This window comes from Myodes glareolus, chromosome 10, assembly GCF_982192425.1.
Source record: "Myodes glareolus chromosome 10, mMyoGla1.1, whole genome shotgun sequence".
Lineage (NCBI taxonomy): Eukaryota > Metazoa > Chordata > Mammalia > Rodentia > Cricetidae > Myodes > Myodes glareolus.
In genome coordinates this window covers 81,416,645-81,437,564 of record NC_142035.1, presented here as the reverse complement: position 1 = coordinate 81,437,564, position 20,920 = coordinate 81,416,645, and the positions used below count along the sequence as shown (strand labels likewise).

The 20,920-nt window shown below is 38.8% G+C and overlaps 1 protein-coding gene across 7 annotated transcripts in view; it reads left to right on the top strand.

The window, feature by feature from the left end:
• Positions 1–20,920, top strand: part of Lrrc4c (leucine rich repeat containing 4C) — a 1,358,757-nt gene that overhangs the window by 1,181,898 nt on the left and 155,939 nt on the right. For 3 of the 7 annotated variants that reach the window (XM_048443595.3, XM_048443596.3, XM_085696659.2), the window contains exon 1: positions 6,874–8,879. The exons of the other annotated variants lie outside the window; for them this stretch is intronic. The gene's annotated coding sequence lies outside the window, so the exon portion shown is untranslated. Of the gene's footprint in view, positions 1–6,873; positions 8,880–20,920 lie in introns of those variants that run through there. 7 annotated transcript variants of the gene reach the window in all.

Genomic DNA, 20,920 nt, shown 5'->3' with positions numbered 1-20,920 from the left:
CATTCTGGAAGATTGCCAATTGAAGATGATAGTAAAATATCAAACATACAATCATTGAACATCCAGCTGGTTTTTACTTGGTGCAAAGAAACCACACGTTTGAACATACTTTTTAGTCCTCACATGTTACAGAAATATCCATTCAGTTTTCTACAGATCTTGTAAAATTAGCTCATTTGTTGATAGAATGAGAAATTCTGTGAAGTCAGTCAAGGAGGTACCATGTAAACCTGATTGCTGTTTTGGGCGAATCATATTTCCTTGTATTCACTAGGCTTATTTTTCTGGAGTATTATTTTACTTATGCAATCAGTATTTTCATTTTCTGTGTATATATAACCTATTTTTAAAAACAAATCTGAAACACAGTCAGGACGTTCTTCCTCTTAAAACTGGTTTGCACAATAGGGGAGCTGAGGAGAGACCTCAGTCAGTAAAGCATTGGCTTGCTGTGAAACATGACCTTTGTTCCCCAGGACCCATAGAAAACATTGGAGCAGCAGTGCATGCATGAAACCTGGGGATTGTGGAGGCCAGACAAGAGGATCATTGAGCTTCCTGGTTGCCATACTAAAGTTTTAGGTTCAGGGAGCGATTCTGTCTTAAGGATATAAGGCAAAGATTCATACAATATCCAACTCATCCTTTAACCCCTTAGTGTATGCACGCAAACACACACACACACACACACACACACACACTCCAACTTTTAAGGATGTCACTTCATATTTACCTCTGACCTCCACATATATAGTCTCATATATGCATACACATATGCAAACATACACGCACACACATGCAAGTGCATAAAAGAACACAAATGCATATAAACGTTTTGCTCAATAAAAATCTGAGCATTAAAAATATTCTGCTATTTTAACAATATAGGCTATCAAATTGGCTGATAGCCTGGAATCACAGAAGTGCCACTGAATCTTAAGTGTGAGCAGAAGAGAAGTGTGAAGCACTTACCTTCCAGAAAGAACAATGGTAATATGGCGCGCAAGATAAAGCTATCTTCCTGAGTCTGCACTGAAGAGCAAACGCTGGAAAACAGTGACATTACAAAGGAGTTGTTTAGAATCAAATGCTGATTTAGCTGGATAAAATGCAGCTGTCTTCTCAAATTACACAACTGGATTCACACCATCTACTAACTCCTAGTGGGGTTTTAAAGATACCTTTATGGGCGATTTTCTTCCCAGAGCAAAGATTCCTAAATTAGATGGGATTGCTGATGCGTGCACGCGTGCGTGCAGAAACACACACACATGCACGCATACCACACGCACACACACACCACTCTTCAGTATTGACTCACAAGGACTATCTCCCTTTGAAAATGTAGATTAAGGAAATTGTTCTTTGTAAGGTCAGAGGTCACCATTTAAAAAGGTTTCCTAAGATATAATTGAATAAAAGTAACCTTTGAACTGAAAAATTGTCACACATTTTGAAGTCTTTCTTCTGATGACTTTAAGTAACTCCTACAATTTGTCTTGACACCCAGTGTAGTTTAAATGATAAACAATCCTCCCAGTAGTGGTAACATGCTTTCCACACTGCTTTGCAATGAGTAACTTTCCATGAAGGGTATTATATATACTAGTTTAACAACCAGGACTCAGGAGCTCTGCATAGCTAATAACAATTATATGTGATGGTGAGAAAATTGAATTCAGTCAGCTTCATGGTAACTTTTCTTTCTCTTTTTAAAATAATGCTTATCATCTATCTACTAGCTGCAAAATGGACAAACTGGAGGTGTTCCCTGAGTATTTGCACATAGGGGTCTTTTACAAAGCATATTTTCTCTATATAAACCTTCTTCTGAATTGTCCCATCTAGAGGAAGCTAATGATCCCTTCTGGCCTCTACAGCTCTTCCCACTTACTTTCTTTTAATATTGAGAGCATATTTAATAATTATTTATGTTGTGTGTATGCATATGAATGTTCATTTACATGTCTACCCATATCTAGGAAAACATAGGAAGTGTCTCCATCAGCCAATATCTGACTTCTTTAGTGAGACAGTGTATCTCATTCAACCTGGAGCTCACTAACTTGATCATAAAGGCCACCAAGGAAGCTCCAGAGATACAGTTGTCTCTGCCTTTCCAATGCTGGGAAGACAGGTGAGTACAATATGCCTAGCTTTTCACGTTGAGGACAGGGAATAGAATTTAGGTCCCGGTACTTGTACAGCATGGAATTATAACTAAGTCATCTCTCCACTCCCCTGAATCAACATTAAATTAGTATAACTACTATCTATCAGTTTTTCCCATCCAACCAAGTAGACTGTTCATTCATTAAATCATTCAAAATTTATTAAGAGGCAAAAAGTCAGACGCTGGTCAGCAATCTGGGTCTTGATGAATATTAGAGTCACTAGTTTCTCTTCAAACTGACTATACCCAGTGTGTGGTTTCTTGTTGAATATGGAACAGATTTTGTTTTCCTTTATCTTTCACTTCTTCAGACTTTCTCTTTCATTTTTGCCTTTCCCAACTAGGTATAGACAGGGATATAACAGAAAAAAAGAAACAAACATATCAAAAGTCTATCTAAGAACTCTAGTCAGTCAGTACTGTAAAATAAAAAAGATAAGGAAATAAAGGAAACATTTTGATGTTTTCAAAGAAAAGTGTGGTACACAGGAATTAATGATGTCCTCTTAATGTCAAAAGATGTCCTCAGGGAAGTGTGGTACACAGGAAATAGTGATATCTTCCACAACATCTGTCACACAGTAGGTGATTAGTATACATCTTTTGCAATGCATCAAATGATTCTAACATGGGTATTTATCTTGCCTGGAGAGTCCAGAGATCATGAAAGAAGGCTGGTGTTTGTGAAGTGTAGAAGATGTGACTGATTGCAACAATTGCGCTGATTCTTCTCTCTTTCCATTTATGTAGTATCTAGTGTCTTAAGTGGGAAGGGAGGTTCATTCTTCTATTAAATAATTTGTTTTGAGCCATGGAAAGTTAACAGATTTGATTCATACATGAGATTTTAAAAATATCAGAATAACTGCTTAGCCTATCCCTCACAGACCTCTGAGTCATGAGGGAAAAAAAGAGATTATGACTGTTTCCATTAAACAGGTTGTAGAGCATGTATTCCACACCACTTAATCTGAAACTATATATTTTCTGATAAAACCATGCTTGATGGTTGCCTTTTCTCTCTGCTTTAATATTTCAAGCATTTTCATTTCTAACACTTTACTAATAATATTGATGAAAATATTAGATAAAATGAAAATGATGAGGGTGAGAATGTAGGGCAATTGTACCTATTATTACAAAAGCAACTATTTGTAGTGTTGTATGCCTACAGACTCACTGCTGGGGTTGGGAGAGGTAGAAGGATCAGAAGTTTAAAGTCATCCTCAGCTGCACCGTGTGTTTGGGGTCATTTGTCTTGAAGAAAAGGTGAACATATATAGATACTTACACTCTCTAATACCATAGTCTTAGATATCAATGCACACAGCCAAGGGAAAATATTATAAATATAGGAAAATGTTAATGGGCTAGCATTAGAGGAACAGGAACAAGTTATTTCTATACACAACAAGGATTTGTTTGTAGCCTCGGTATCTGAAGGGAAGTAATTCTGCCTAGCCAAGCATTTATTTAACCTCATCTCTGGATCTTAATTCCTAAAGTTAGTATTACAATGGTATCAATTTCATAAAGTTATTGAGATTATTGAGAGTAGAACACGAGTAGAAATGGGTAACCTACCTAGCTTGGTGTTTTAAGCTGTCATTAAACACTAGTTGTTAAAACAAACATTAAAATGTATGATATAACAAACAGCGAATCTATATGGGATAAGTACTGAGTTTTGGAGTAGTCATCATAAAAGGAACATATTGGAAATAAACAACTATCAAACAGATGCAAACATGCTTAGACTTAGGATCCTCATCTGTATTAGCAAGAAGGTAAGCATATCCAGCTGTTGGGATGTCTTCTAATTCTTTGGAAAGCAGTGTCTATGTTGTATTGCCCACATATGCCCACAAAAAATAGAATTTAATATCAAAGTAATTTTTAAGTTAGTTTAATGGGTTTAATTTACATTACTGTGTGTGTGAATTACAGAAGCAAATTTGATACCATTATTATCTGTATATAATAGAATTGAAACTAAAATAAAGAATATTTACTTTGGGGATTTCTACCATAAAATAAAGACTGTGTGTGTTTGTGTGTATATGTGTGTGTGTACACTATGCACTCACAGACTGGCCTACAATGCCTTAAATCCAATTAGCAACAGAACATACTCAGTCATATTCGTTTTATTTTTAAACAAAATTACTAAATTCATGCGATTTGTTGTTTGTATTTCTGATTGCAAGGTGCTGTCCCCTGCTGTTTGTTAAAGATTATACCAGTTAGCATCACCAGTCAGAGAAATAATAAGACAGTTTTATTTTATTCATATGTCTAAACATCAAAAGAAAATAAAATGTGGAAGTCTGTGTATGCACAGAAGAAAACTACTGTGGTAGGTAACTTCTTTCTCCATCTTCCCCAGTCATCTCTGTCCACTGACCTTTATTTCTAGATAGGATTTTGGTAAAAAAAAAGTTTGATGAGTGGGAAGCATGAAGATGAGAAGAGTTACTTACTAGGCAATTAATCCTTCTAAAAGAGGACTTATGAAGACTCTTACCTGAACACATTCATCTACTGACAGCTCTGCAGCATAACTATCTACACTTTTGTGTCTTAGCAACTGAATTTGCATGTGCACTTTTATGATGCTCCCCCTTATTGATTCCTTATTTGAGTTTACTTTAACTAAGGCCACACAGTAGCTAATACGGCAGGAAATAGCAGTGCCATTTCCATACAGTGCTACAAACTCACTTCTGGGATCCATAATAATCACAGCCTGCGTGATCTTGACTGTCTTGACAAGCTGCTCTCCATATTACTAAAACCTAGTCATTCATGTGAAACTAGCAAAACTGAAATCAGCTAGATTCGTTTATATTGGGCGGTCACTTACCAAGCATATCACTTGTCATTTCACTTTGTCTTCAAAATGTTTCAGGAACTTGTTTGAATATTAAAGTGATGTAAACTACTATACATATTATGATATATGTATATCATATTATATATTCAATTAGTAATTGACGTTGAATGCAAAAATATGAATACCAACTAACCAATTCAGTGTCATATAGAGCAAATCAGAAACTGTGGTTTTTCAGTTTGTAATGAGAAGCTAAGCAGAACTGGGAAATCTTTCTAGTTCCTGCTTCCCTACTTAGCACTCTTCCTTTTCTTTTGAGAGATTTCTTTGCTCTGAAGGATGTTAAAGATGTCTAGCAATCATCTAGTATACTCCTCTTTGAATAAACAAATATGGTCTACTAGTGTTTGTGAAGCAGAACATGTAATATCCAAACATCCACTTAAATAGCATTAACTACTCCACAAATTCACATTATATATGAATTGCAACTATATAAAAGCTCTTGAAAATATTGGGAAGCCATAAGCAATTGCAACTGAATGTGAAAGATGGGTGTTTTCCTTAACAAGTCGTGACCTCTGGAACACATATTACAATTTCTTCATCTTCAAATAAGTGTAAAATAATAAACTTTCGAAGTCCAAAGAAGTAACAACATAGTGTATTGCATATAGTATACAATATATTAATATTAACGCAGCAAAGAATAGAAAAGAACATTTGGAATGAACTTCAATAAAACTCCGATGTTCCCGTAGTAGCACAAAAGTTCTCTCCTTGTCTTTTGGCTCTGTTTTAATTCTCTTTATCATTATCACATTCTATTTAACTCTGTTTTGAACCCAGGAGAATCTTCTTAGTGATAGAAAAAGAAATAAAATTCAGCCTAAAGATCTTTACTGGGAAAAGGGGAAAGAGAAATCTTTATTTATTCTTCATCATCAATAAGCATGATCTCTAATTGTTACATTCTTCATTCCTGATTGCATCAGTCTCATATCTCCAATGACATGCTTGAGAGGCATATAAGTGACTGCAGCTCATGGAAAGAGTTTTGTGATCATTATAAAGCAGAGAAGAGTGGCGGAATAAATACCTATTCATGTCACTGTTCTATGGTCTGGGTCCCTGCTTCTTAGGAAAGGCAGTGGAGCTGAAATATGCCAAGCGTACCTCTAACACGAGTTGATGGAAAAGCCCACATCCTAGAGCGAGGGATGCTGGAATTGAGTTGTCAAGCTGTCCGGAATGTCTCGTACAAACTGAACAGGCCAATTTACTGCAACACTGCATAGGCTGAAGGCTCCTATCTCGCCTTTACACTTGTTTCCTCCTGGAGGGATTAACCTGCTCTCTCATGCTCTCCCTCTCTACTAGCTCTTGAGCTACCCAGGTTCCTTCCCCGCCCCCCCACCCCCAACCAGGAACCAGTTCTTAGGAACAGAGGCTTAATCCCTTCCTTGGGACCACCTGCGGGACTTCCCAGAGAGGCTCTTACCATCCAATCCGAAATCAAAAGCTTTGTGTTTGTTAATAATTTTGAATCCAGTGGTGATTCGATTTCAATGTATTCTCCTTTGTACTTCAAAATTCTTGGCTTTGGGGATGAAAACAGACAAGCTTTAAAAAATAAAAATAAAAATGACAACTCCCACACAGCCTGAATTTCTTTCCTGATTGCTAGCCTCTGACAGTGAGGGGCACGCTTTAAAACGGCGTTCTTCCGACTGTTCCCTCCAGGTGGCAGCAATGCCACACCTCAGAGTCCCCAATCCCCTCTTCCCTGACTTCAAGTGTTAATGCAATTGACCAATCACTGCTAAGATGATGGGAGGTAATTGGGTAATTGTATTTTACTGATCTCTAGCGGAGAAAGGGAACGGGAAAGGGGCAAGAAAGAGGACCAGAGAAGGGGAAGGGACTGCAGTCTGGGTACGCTTTGAGGAGCCTGGACCCTAAGTAACAGGACTCGGCATTGGTGGAGAGAAAAGTCTAGACTGGCAGACGCTGCCAACCACTCAGGGAGCGCATTCTTTTATCTGGAGAGAGAGGAGAGAGAGGGAGAAGGCAGAGTTCACGCCTAAGTGGATGGAAGGGGATCCGGGTTTCCGCGGCACAGGGAGTCGCAAGCCGGGACTATGGCACTAAGACCGGCGCGGAGCAGCTGCGCGCCCGAGGACGCGTCTCCTCGCCGGGGACCAGCGGGCGTCAGGAAAGACTGCGCACAGAGGAACCAACTTGTGGCTCCAGACCATCCTCAACGCAGCTGGAAATGAGATCAAAGCTGCAGTTTCATTCCAGAAGGATGAGAGGAGCCAGTGATTAGGGATTTTTTTTTTTTTAACCCTCTTCGTTCCCGTTTCGTCGCTTTCTCTTACCCCCCCCCTTTTTTTATTTTAAATATATGTTTGTTTGTTTGTTTGTTTTTCTTTTTTAAATTTACCTAACACCACGACAGTCCCATCACATTGCTTTCCCCGTACGAAATAAAAGCCCAGTCTGAACTTCGACCGCCCGGGAGACTCGAGATCTGCGACCAGCTGATGGAGAAGGGGACACCCGTGCTGGCAGGGGCCGCTGGCGAGAGACCGCATCACGCGTCTCTCTGGTGATCCCTGCCCTGATCGCCGAGTTCAGCAATACCTGGAGGACCTGGACCCTGTGCTGCGGGTGGGGGAGGGGACTCAGCGAAAGCCACCCTGAACCTTAAGAAAAAGTAGCTGACCGGGGGCGGAACGGGGTTTGTTCTTGACAGCTGACGGAGCCTTGAAATTTTCCTCCTCTACCTCCGCCCCCTCCTCCGCCCCCGCCCCCCGCACTCCATTTAACGTGAGATTATGAAATCGCAGAGGCGGTGGAGGGAAGGCGACAGGATCTAACAGGGAGTTTGGAGGGGCGAGGGGGAAGGTGGCTGGCTGGGTGGCTGAAATCAAAAATCCAATTGCGCACTGGGTTGTGATGAGAAATCTAATCAGATCTTCGACGAAGGGGCCGGCCGGAAGGGTAGCCGGTGGGGGCAGTTGATCCCCAAATTATCCGAAGGGAGAGCTGGGGACTGGAATCAAGGATGTAAAGAAAGACTTTTTTGTTCCTTTTTTTCTTTCTTTTCTTTTTTCTTTTTCTTTTTTACCTCCCCGGATGAGGTGGCTGTTGGGTGCCTTGCTAAAATGAAGAATGCGGGACGCAGCTCTCTCTTGGAGCAGAACGCAGAGGATAAACTGATTGTGCCAGAAAGAAGAAAGAATGAAGCTTTTTCTTGTGAGACCTGGATCGTAACATAAATGTGTATATGGCCACACGGGGAGCATTGAGGGGAAAAATGAAATAAGCTCATGTCAGACCTGCGGGGGTTTAGTGCGTTCTGACATAAATAAATAATCATAAAATAGCCGTCCCCCTCCCCCAAGGATGTTTGGAAATGGAGAACTGAGGATACACAAAGAAAAAGTGTGTTCATTTTTTTTTCTTTAAAGGAGAAAGTACGCCAAGGAGATATTTTTGAAATGAAAAGTTTGGGGCATTTTTAGGAAAGTAAAGACCTGAGATATATATACATATATTTTTTTCCTGTTTGAATTTCCCACAAGAAAGAGAGGAAATTAATAATAGATCTGCAAAGAAATTTTACTGAAGAAAAGTTGACCGTGGAGGAATGAAGCATTGATTGGAGAAGAAATCAGCAGAGGACTCTTGGATTTGTGCCCGTGTTGACTAAAATTGAAGGATAATTGCAGCTGGATCTTTTTTCTTCACCAACCTCCTTTTCTTTTTCTTTTTCTTTCCCTTTTTGGTGTCAAGACCGTGCATTCTTTCTTGTTCTTAACCACCTGGATTTCCCTCGGGATGTAGCTGTGCTGAGTCTGAAATACAGTGAGTGATCCTAATTTTCTTATTTATCGGTGAAGAAAATGTTCATTAATTTAGTGTTCTGATTCTTTTCCCTCTCCCTCCCCCTCTTCTGTGGTTTTCAAGGACCCAGCTATGGGGAACAAGCAAATGAGGGACAGGGTGGCCCACGCAGTTGCTCTTCCAAGCTGTGCTCACTGATAAGCTGGACTGCTGGAACGATGCAGGTTGTCTGCAATCTAGGCAAATGCCTTTGCAAATGTTCAGGAAGGAGAAAAGGGAATGTCTCCATGAAAGCTCATTGCAGTGTAGGGTGCTGATGCAAGTGACTGACACTCTAGAATGTATCTGAGTTGCAAGAAAGCCCCAGACTTAGAATTCCAAGTGTTAGTTGTTGAAAATTGAAGGGACCCAATTTAAATTTCAATGTCCAACCTGACACTGCAGATCAACAGAATGTATTAACACAAAACTATGATAATAAAGCAGGTGGAGGATGGCTTCTGGCTAGTGAGTAGGATGGCTCGGACAGTGAGGAAGGAGGGAATGGCACAGCAGAGGAAGTGGTGGAACACAGACTGCACTTCTCACTCTCTCCTGCATTCCCTTTTCCAAATGTGGTCTTTACATCCCTGGGTATTCGGTGGTAGAGCTATGAAAGAAGCAGGGAGCACCCTTCGTTCCCCTTCTTGTAACTTAAGAATCCCCTTAGATAACAGAAAAGCTGCACACTGATTGTAGATGACATGGGGGTTTGGCCTGGACTTTACCAAGAACCCTCCAAACACCACTGAAAAACAGCTTCAGGAAAAGGCAGACATTTAACATCCATTGGTAACTTAGGAAGGAAGACCAAAGGAAAAATTTATGTGTTGAGCTCCAAGGTTTATCCTGGGCCAGCTTTGCTTTGAAGGAAAGAAGGCAAAAATTAAAAAAAAAAGTAAATAATAAATAAATAAAAGAGAATGTTGAAAGAGACTTGAGAGGCTGGGGCCTAGGGGATTGATTACCTTGTTTCTCACCCCCCCCCATTTCTGCCAGTCCTCAAGCTTGCCTATTGTACAGAATGGTCTGACCCCCACCACTGAGACTCTTTCGTATTCCTCTCTGAAGGTTTCTATTAGAATCATAAACTCGTGTAACTTTAGAGCCAGGTCAGATATTACATGACAACAAAAGAATAAACCGAGTCCAAGAGAAACTGTAATTATTTGGTTAATGATCAAACAGTCTGAGACAAGTGACTCACACAAACCTCACAGAAGAAGACAAGTTTTGAATCCAAACTAGGAAAGATTCTGGCACATATAAGGTGATTACAGCTGCCATTTTTATTCAGAGATGAAAGGAAGGCACAGTGGTCCAGAGAAGGTGAAGTAAACTTCTGCCAGTGTAGACATCAAGAGTCATCGGTACCGACATCCCTCCCCTCCCCTCCTCTTCTATCCCCTCCTCTCCTTTCACCTTCACTCTTCCTGTTGACTGGTTCACAAAACTCTGGCTTTAAAATATTTGAAATCCCAGAAGATCCACAAGTCTGAAATATCCCAAAGGAGATAGAAGGCAGCTGCCTCCTGGGTACCCTGTTAGTGCTGGGCACATTTACTGCTGAGAGTGGTAGACTCTAGAGAGTCATTAAGGAACTGTGGAGTTAGATTTATATTAGAGAGGTGATAATAGAAACCAGAAACACCCTGCTAATAGCTTCCAAATCTGTTCTTTCACTCCCATCATCTGCTCTTCTCCTTTCTGTTACTCTTTAACTGAGGTAACCTGCAGCCCAGCACTTGCCTAATTTATTTTTCTAGGCACATGTTTACTGCTGGGGCACACAGATTCTGTTGGAATTTACCAACCTATGAGAGTGTGAGACTTTTTTTTCTTCCAGATCTCTTTCTATAGAGGCTTCTGTATATTTTATCATTCTCTCACTCAATCTTTCTCTGTCTCTCTCTGTCTCTGTCTCTCTCTGTCTCTCTCTCTCTCTCTCTCTGTGTGTGTGTGTGTGTGTGTGTGTGTGTGTATTTGATATGCATTATATGGCTATTGTTGTTAATTCAGCATCCTTGGTCATGTAATAATGATCCAAGCTATACAAAGTTGTTGATCAGCCTCAACTTAGTACAAATGACATAGAAGTAGAGAAGAAAATGTGTCTTAATGCTTTTTTTTGTTGTTGTTATTATTACTTTTTGTAGTTCAACTTCAGACTTTAACTGGAAAACCTGCATTGCAAGTATGTTGTGTTTGCCAATAGGGAGATTTAGTTTTACTCCATTTTGCTTTAAAATTTTCCTCAGTACCAAACACTACCCTGAATTAGACCACAAATTTTATTTTTTTCTTTTCAACGTTGTTGTAGCTTTACTATTCCCCTTCTTTCTTACAAAAACAAGTAAATGTTCCCAAGAGGAGGAAAGGAAAAAAAAAAGAATCTGTACTCTGTGCTGAAATGCAGCTCCCTCTATTCTCACTGACAAGCCATCTAAAGGAGTCCTTCATAAGGTGACTCACTTGGCCCACATTACTCTTGAGTGCTCAGGCAGAGCTTGGGAATAAGCTCTTCTGGCTTAGAAATCAGTCGGCTCTGCAATTTGCGCAAGTTGTTCATGGACTAGGAAAGAAACAGTGTGGATGGTGGAGCTGCAATGCTACCTAGTCACTTGGTTTCAGATGAAGTTGGCCACTCAGTATTTGTGAGTGGGTAGGTATATCCAACAGTCTGATGAAGGCCACAGTCACAGAAAACTGATTCTTTGTACTAGTTTAAAAGATATTTCAAAATTCTTCTCCTTTGAACCTAAAAGCTGTGCCCTTTGGGCAACCTTTTAAATTTCCCAATCCCTCATTTTTCTTTTCTTTTGGTTATGTGTTGGGAATTAACATAATCCCTTGGTAAACGAGATGTTTTGTAGATTATAAGTGATATGGTGCAAAGCCTGTGCACAATGGCTTCTCTCAGGCTGTCTGTTGGCCATGTTCTCTCTGTCTGTCATGGTCACTCTTGAGGGAGTTGATGTGTCCACCTCCTGAGGATGAATGAATTTTGACCATGTGCTTGAAGGGTCTACCAGTTGCCCTCAAGCACAGTGACTATGGGACTGAGCTTATATTCCTTGTTAGACTTTCTTTCCAAGGACTTACCAAATAGATTGTTTAAAATACACCATTTAATATATAAAATGTTGTTTAGGACAAAATCTGAACAGGAAATGCTTAAATAATAATCGAGGCATAATAAAAGAATGTTGTAACTGTTTCCTTCATCCTGTGTACTTTTAAAGCTTCATAGGGGAACTTTGGAATTTAAGTGCCATTTGGTTACATATGTTGTCATCTTGGTCTGGAATGCCTAAGCAAAGACAAATATGTCTGCAAATACATAGTTTAAATGCGATGTGCATCATTTCATCACAGCTATTAAGGACCCTAGTTTTACTATCTGGCTATTCATAGCAGGTATAAGTATTCATAACAAGTCTAACTCTAACTACATAATGTATTTTCTCTGTTGAAAACAGAAGATTCAATCTGTGGATGGGAACAGATGAAGTAGAAGACATATTTAAGTCTTAATACTAGGATATGAAATAGAAGACAAATTTACCAGTGTTCTAACCAGTGGATCTTGATCATGGTTTGCAATTTTCTTGACTCCCATCGTAGTTCTCTGTTCTGTCCGTTTCCTCAGTGGACTTCCTAAGAACTTTCTTTGCCTTTGGTCTTACTCCTTAATTACCATGTTTGTTGTCATCTGCGTCATATTTGTGCATTATACTGCATCATACTGTGTATAATAATCTTGACAACATGGCTTATTGGACTTTGATTACTAACCTCTCAAGAAGAATTAAAATCTGGCCAGTTTTAGAGAGGCTTCTTAAGATTCATCATTTTCACTTCTCATATGAAAATATAATGCGGAAATCTTCACCATATACTGTATTTTCCTTTGTGTGTGTCTTTTCTAAAAATGACAGGGAAATCAGTTAGAATTTGGATGCCTGTGTCCAAAGTGAGCTTAAATAGTTAGCATCACAGGTCCACAATAATCACAGGTGCCCTTTAACCTATTTCAACCTATTTGCTTATCTGTAAATCAGAGATAAGATAGCTGCATAAAACTGGCTATGAGGAAAATTAAATCAGGTTCCTTTATGTTGTGTACTGCAAGCATTCAATAATTCTGCACTTAAATTGATCATGTTTGGTTTATGTTCAGGGAGTGTGTGGTTTACAAACAGAAGTAGAACAGATATTGTTGAGGAGAAGATACTCACTTTGGCAAACAGGTGGGAATACATTTGTATCAATGTGCTAGTTATGTCGTCTTGACAGAAACTAGTCACTGGGATTCAGAATCCTCAGCTGAGAAATCTGCTTGACCAGATTGGTCTCTGGCTATGTCTGTTGGGTATTGTCTTGATTTGTGGTTGATGCAGAAGAGCTCAGCCTACTGTGGCAGGTACCATCATTGTAATATAGTCAAGCGTTATATAAGAAAGGAGGCTGAGCCAAACTAGTAAACTGCATTCCTCCACGGTCTCTACTTCAATTCCTTCCTATAGGTTTCCGCCTTGATTTCTCTCTCAACTTTCCTGGATGGTGGACTCTAACCTGTAAACTAAAAAAAAAAAAGAAAAAAAAAAACCTCTTTCTGCCCAAATTGCTCTTGGTCATGCAGTCTATTGCAGCACAGAAAGTAAACTGAATAATCATGCACCAGTCATATGGCGTTAAAGCACCCTTGTTGTTATCTCAGTGAAAGTATCGGTCATCAAAGTGCCAAATACACACTGTGCAATATGGATAATGTACTCTGTGTCCATGCATACTTTGGCTGGATTGTCAAGAGCTTTATATCCTAGATACCAAAAGCTAACTGGTGAAATTATATCTTAGAACTCTCCAGGCTGTGGGGAAGGGATCAAGAATCTACCATGTCTTCATTATTTTCAAATTTATTTAACTCTATAATCATTAACTTGGCACACAAAATTGAGTCTGCTGGATGAGACAAGTGACTCTCTCTGAGTGCTTTTCTCTGCCATGTTCTCAGCACCTGAGAATTCCTAAATATAAAACACAGTTTCTTTTTGTTTGCTTGCTTATTTGTTTGTTTGTTTTTTGAGACAAGGTTTCTCTGTTGTTTTAGAGCCTGTCCTGGACCTTGCTCTTGTAGACCAGGCTGGCCTCAAACTCACAGAGATCTGCCTGCCTCTGTCTCCCGAGTGCCGGGATTAAAGGCATGTGCTACCACCAAGCTTAAAACACAGTTTTTTTGATAGCTAACAGGGCTTTATTGAATCTATTCCTGTAATAGATTCAAATACGTGCACCTACTTGTGAGCATGCATATCCTTGCAGATGCACACAAAGAAGATTGTTCTCACGAATCTATAAAAGGTTAATAAAAAGTGATCATTAATGTTCTGACTAGACACCCCAGAAAAAGGGAGAGAAAAATTATCTTTTATAAGAAGTACTAAAGTCTGAACGTTGTGTGATCTAGTACATTTTTTTTCTTATTTTCACTGTTGTCCTGGTTGGACATATGATATTTGACACACTTCATACTAACGTTCCTGGCCTTGTAGTTTTCTTCTGTTCAGCAAGATTTTAAAATAATGTTACTTTCAAGCATTAGGACCCTGATATTGAGTTCATAGTTAACCACCTAGGAATTCAGGTCTCCTGGAAATTAAAAACATACGAGGCTTGATATCCGGAAATGAGTGACTACCAGGTGAATGGGAAGAGCACAGTGTATTACCCATGCAAACACATGGACCAAAGGAAAAGAAGAAAATTGAAGAACTTTCAATTGATTTATTATGACTTCAGAATAGAAAAATATCATGTTACAACTTTGTTTCAGCACTTGCTCATTGTTTGGTCCTAGATTGTCAGTTAGACCTAATAAACCTCAGTTTTTCACACTGTGAAACTAGATATATTATTTCTTTTCTTTATAGTCACTTCAGGAAAACCAAGATATACAGTCTTCGATACATGGGTAATACTCAAATAGAGAGATGTGTAATAAATAGCTCACTATCTTTCCTGTGAAATCCAGTATTTAGTGTGGCAATAGGAACACCTGACAGATATGAGTGTTTTGTCTTCTATCTACTGACCATGTAAATGTGGAAATTCTTTGTCAACTCCCTGCCATAATACATATTACTTTATACAATGTCAGTGAAATCATAGTGAAGCTTATAAATGATTTTTAAAAGGCACTTTTATGATGTAAACATACTTTTGTTTCAGCTTTGGTACAGGCTTATAGTAACTGCCTGTAGTTATGTAAATAGTCACATTTTGGAAGTGATAGATGTCACTTAATAATGGCAAGCTTAGTTATAATTTTGGGGCCATTTAATAACTACCAGGCAATATATTACACATTTTACACTTTTCACCTTAACTCTCACTTAAGGAACAACAAAAAGCATGGCAATTATGAAAGGTGCCTTAGCAACTGAAAGGTAGGAATGGAGACAGAAGGCACCTATCACCTAAACCATTCATCAGAATCAGTAAATTCAAATTTGTTGTCTCAGCAACAAACTCTGGTAGTTTACTCTTACACAACCTGACATTCTGAATATTTTAACTGACTTTGGAATATATCGTCTCCCTTCATCTGTTACCAGAAGTGAGCGTTCTCCATCTTCTTTGGTCACACACCTTTCACATTTTCTGTCATTTCTCAATCATATCCAAGTGTGTATTAAAGAAACTGACAACTTCCAAGAAAGACCCAAGGAATTGGGATGAATTAGGAAAAGAATGCTAATTCATCAAAGATATCTATAAAGGAAAAAGCTTTCAGAAATATTATGATATTACCTATAAAGCAAGGGCTATTTGAGAAATAAGGTCAATGCTCATAACTTAGGACTTTAGATAACAGTACCTCATATACAAGGTAAGTACATAAATGTGAGTTATAAAGACCTAATTATATTGTATTTAGTTTCAAAGGATTTGATACCCTGCTCACAGCAGAGTTCATGAAGCTTTCCCAGAGGGTTGAGGAATTTTTCACTTACTACTTCTTTTAGTCATTACACTTCCTCTTCTCCTGCTTCCTCCTATTTCCTGAGAATGGAACTTTTTATGCATTTCTGAGAGTTATTTACCTGGTTTACTTGGAGCAATCAAACTTAATCCCTTTGCCATAATATACATGCGGAGACCTAACTCAATCTCCATGACCAACAATAGCTTCATTACTTCATTGGATCTTCTAATGACTTCCTAAATTTTGTACAACTGAAATTGATTGATTGTTTCCTTCCAATAACTTAAGCATTTAAGTGTCCAATACTGATATCTCTTTAACCCTCCTGTCAAATCAGTAGTTAAATCCAATTGTAAATTCAGCTTTTGGCCCACCCTTCTCTCGGTTCAGCTTCCATCATTATGTCTGTTTAGTAAAAGCAACTTTTTTTCAATATAATCCAGCATTCATTTTCCTGCACACGTCATTCTAAGCAATACCGACAAGCAGCTTTTGCTCTACGGTCCATGATTATGTTTGTAGACTGAAACCCATGCTCTTCTCCTTACTGCACCATCTGACCAGCATAGCCCTTCCTTCTGTGTTCTTCCTGCTCTTCATAAGGATTCTCTCCTTTGGAGATTCCAGGCTAGCTCTGACTTGAACTTTGTAAGGAACACTGCAATGGCCAAGGATATCCTCAATTTCCATCCTCCTAGACGCTTACCCAGCTCCTCTAGATGCATAGGTGTATTCTTTCTTCTACTCAGGAACGTCTTGTTTATTACATGCCTAGCTCTTGTCATTTTTGTAATGTATCTATTTACTTGATTAAAGCCACTGAATTGTGGCTGTAGGTAAAGGTCTCATCATATTCCCTTTTTTAACTCCAATACTTACCAAGATAATAGCAAGTTACTTTAGCAGATATTATAAACAAGTAGAAAAAGCTAATACATCCCTTCAGTTTGACTGCTAATTAGTCTACTATTTTTAGCTATACTTTTGTCATTAGAATAACTTTCACATTTTTCCTATAGTGATCTGTGTTTCCAATCTGTATTATATATAGAATTCATTAGAATTTTTCTCTGCTTTTAATAGTAGAAAATATATACCGTCAATCATGGCTTTTCAAAGTACACTATACATGGCTACAAGGTGTTAATACAAATAACTTGAATAGCAAAGGTGCTATAACATGTGCAACTTTCTGAGTACACTTATGATTACTGCTTGGCCTTTTGAAATATTGATAATGGCTTTCTTGAGGATCCCATTTAAATATAGGTATATATAATTTAGTGGTGTTTTAACTTACAGCTGTCAGTACACTTAACTGTAGGTTTCATTCACATTCCTTCCAGACATCATTCACAGATAGCATCCCATCCCTATCAGGAATAGTTCATACATAATATTCATAGCTGGGTGAGATTGGTCTCCTCATTTAGGAATGGCTATCACAAAGACTATGATTTTCGAGTCTGAGGAAGTCCTGTATGCAAACTTTTGCAAATGGAGACCAAGAGGAAAGAGCTAAAGATCTTCTCTCTATCAAAGTATAGCTAGCATTCATAGTATATGAATTGCTGGTATTCCTGAATCCAGTTGCTTAGGTCTGATGCTTTGGAATTAATTTCTCCCAAAAAACAGGAGAATGTATTATTGTAGGTGAAAGACAATGCTAAAGGGTAAGACCGAACTGAGTTGTGTTTGTTTTACTTTTATTCTTCAGTCTTTTTAGATGAATGTCTTAACTATTTTGGGATATGTACATTTTGTTAAATCTTCTTTGAAAATGTTTCTTCTAGTTTTAGATACCTTCCACTTATAGCCTGGGATTAATAATAGCTGTCACATTACACAATGTACATTGACACTAATGTGCAACAGTGTTTGCAATACCTTACTTATCTTTTTAATCCTTCCATCAATTTTTTTTTTATCCCACGACTTCCTAAACAATTGTATCTTCACCAGTACCTAACATACTAACGCTTAAAAACTTGAGAATAGTCAGTTGCAAGGAGGAGCTACTTGGAAGTCAGTCGAAGTCTGTGCTTCCTTACTAACAAATTACAAACCACCGCGACCATACTGTTTTCCTTGAGAGTAGCACACCTCTGAAATCTCTTTTATCTTGAACAAGTAGTAGTAAGAATTGAAAAAAAACTGAGCTACTAAATTATTTCTGTTTAAGGTTTTACTACAGTGGACATGGGCCTGGGGAATGGGGTGCATGGGTTCACAGATTTGAATGGTAAGATCATTTTTCTTCTGATGACTAATACACTTTCCTAATAATTAACATCACAGATATAGTCCACCCTGCACCAAGTTGATTGATATTTAACATTTTAATAGAGGTCCGTCCTTTTATGAATTCAGATGTTTGTTTGTAGGTTATTTTGGTTATTATATCAGAGCACACTGTGGTCTTAAGAAATTCTCTCTTAGGACAAAGGGCTTGTTGTGTTCTCTAAATAGTGGCTTGGTACTAATGGTGGAAATTTCAATAATTAAGACAGAGATTCTAAGAAAACTATGTGACCTTTGGAAGCTTAAAAATGTCTTTCTCCTGATAGATTTTCTTTTGGTTTGCAGCCAGATCTCAGATGTGTTGATTTCTTACAATCTTGGGGTAAGGGGATAGGGAATGAGAGAAGGGGAGGGAGAGAGGATAATCCCGTCCAGCTGTTTTAATGCAATAGAGAATGTTAATTGATCAATTGGGTAATCTCTGGAGAGACTCACTTAATCAAGAACTTACATTCAAGCACTTCAAGAGGAGATTCGGCTGGGCAACTCCCCAAATCAGAAACCACCAGCAAAGAGTTAACATCTATGCAGTGATGTTCAGGAAGGCAAGAGTGGAGCTATGAAGGCTTTCTCTGTATTGTTTGAATGTTGCCATGGCAATCGTTTCCAGCAGAAGTTACATGTTTTCAATTCCCCAAAGCATCAAACAGGCTTTCCCTCTCACCCTTCCTCCATGCCTGCTTTTGAGCCTTCATTCTAACCATTGTCTTCCTCTCTATCCCCTCCTTCTCTCTGTTCTTCTCTTGTTCTCACTTCTCTCAATTCAGCATCTCTTAAAAACAAAATTCCCTACTCCAAGAGGTCACTTGTGGCAGAAAGTGATTCAGATATATAGTCCTCTATCCAGGTTCTTGTTTCCCCTTCTGTTTATGTATTAAAGACCTAATTAGATGGAAACTGTGGATGGAAGCAGGGTTGGGGCTTTCCCTTGTTGGTAGGACACAGAACATATTATAATGGTTGGTGTTGTGGTGATATGTTAATTGGATCGCTCCAGGCAAGTGCAGAGCAGCCGTCTCTGACAATTAGAAAGAACAATGGCTTTACTATGAAGCAGCCCCCTCTTTGAATCCGTGCAGAGATTAGCATGCATTGCAGGTCTCTAGAAGGTTCCTGCATACCCAAGACAGATAGATCGCAGTTAGAAATGCCTCATGTCTCTTTAAGCTAGACCGCTGCTGCCTCTCACTTAGCTCATTTCACTGGTATGGAACAAGAAGAGAGAGGATAGATCTGGCTAGGTGAGCGGCTCTGGGAACCTTATCCTGCTGGAGAGTTAAACCACAAGATATATCGTGAAGATATTAGCACAGAATCTTTGCCTGCTTAATGCACGTGGCTGGTGAATTGTGAAATGGGTCTCATTAGAGCCTTTCATATCCTGGCATGTGCCAAAGTGCTTTGCCGGCACATTGCCATCACTTCGGGTCCAGCTCTGCCGCTCTTCACGGCAGCCAAGAAGGGACAGAGGCTCTGTCTGTACTAAAGGCTTAGGTCCCATCACCCTCTGTCTACTGTTCATTGTAAGACTCCTGTGGCCCTTTCAGCCCAGGCAGGCATGAGGCATACCTCATCCTCTAGGTGTTTATGGAGAAGAAATGTTAAGGATTTTAAGAATCACTGTAGAGTTTAAGACAGCCATTGGATGTGAGCACCCACCCAACGCTTTTTATCAGGATGGCATTGTAATTGCACTTGAATTTTTTCCTGAAAACATCTCCAGATACTCACCTGAGAGGAAGGCTGGGTAACCTGTGCCAAATAAGCCACCAGGGACCTTTGTGGCACTAAATAGGCAGGCATTTTTTTTTTGCTTTATTTTCCCCCTAGCTTGGCATACTAAGGATTTTAGAATAAAACTGTATCTCTCAGAATACAGCTCCATCCATATTATCAGCTGTCATATATTAAATATTGTGTATCTCACTTGCTTGCTCTTAATTAAAACACAATTCTGAATAGTCCATAATATAAATAAATAAATAAATAAATAAGTAAATAAATTAACCTCAGAGCCAAACCCCAACAAACCTTATACCCTTCCTAACTCCAAATTTCTCAAGTAAAATATGAGAATAACTGAAGTGCAACTGTGAACAGAATATAATTAAAAGTACACATCAATAGCTTTTATCAGAGTTCTTTCATACTGCTAAATACCTGTAAAAGGATACTTTCTCCTCACCTCCTTGATTTTTGATACAGCCTCTCATACTGTCATGCTAGATAACCTAGAACTCATTGCATAGATGAGGCTGGCTTCTAACCAGCAGTGAGGAAATCTTCTTGCCTCTGGTTGCCAAGGGGTGAGAGTGTATGCATTATCACAACACCTTGTAAAGGATAGTTTCCTACAACAGTATTGTGAAATTATCACCAGATATTTGCCTAAAGAAGTAAAACAATGAAAAGTGACCAGGTAAATGTTTCTTAGGGACAAAAAGAAAGCAGCATTAGAAAATGGTTTTCTAAATTACGATAACATTCTAAATTTTTCCTTTTTGGCTTGGGAAGCATAATTTATCGGACCAATTGTGTGTTGCTTTCATTTTGGACATACATTTTTCATTCGTATATTTTTAGTATTTTCTAATGATAAATTGAACCTAACTCATTTGAGATCAGCTATTCTGGAAATGAAAACAAAAGAAAAGAAACGCTAGGAAGCACAGGATAAGAACGACTGGAAAGTCTTGCAGTCATGAAACCCAGGCAGTTTCGACCCAACTGAGCC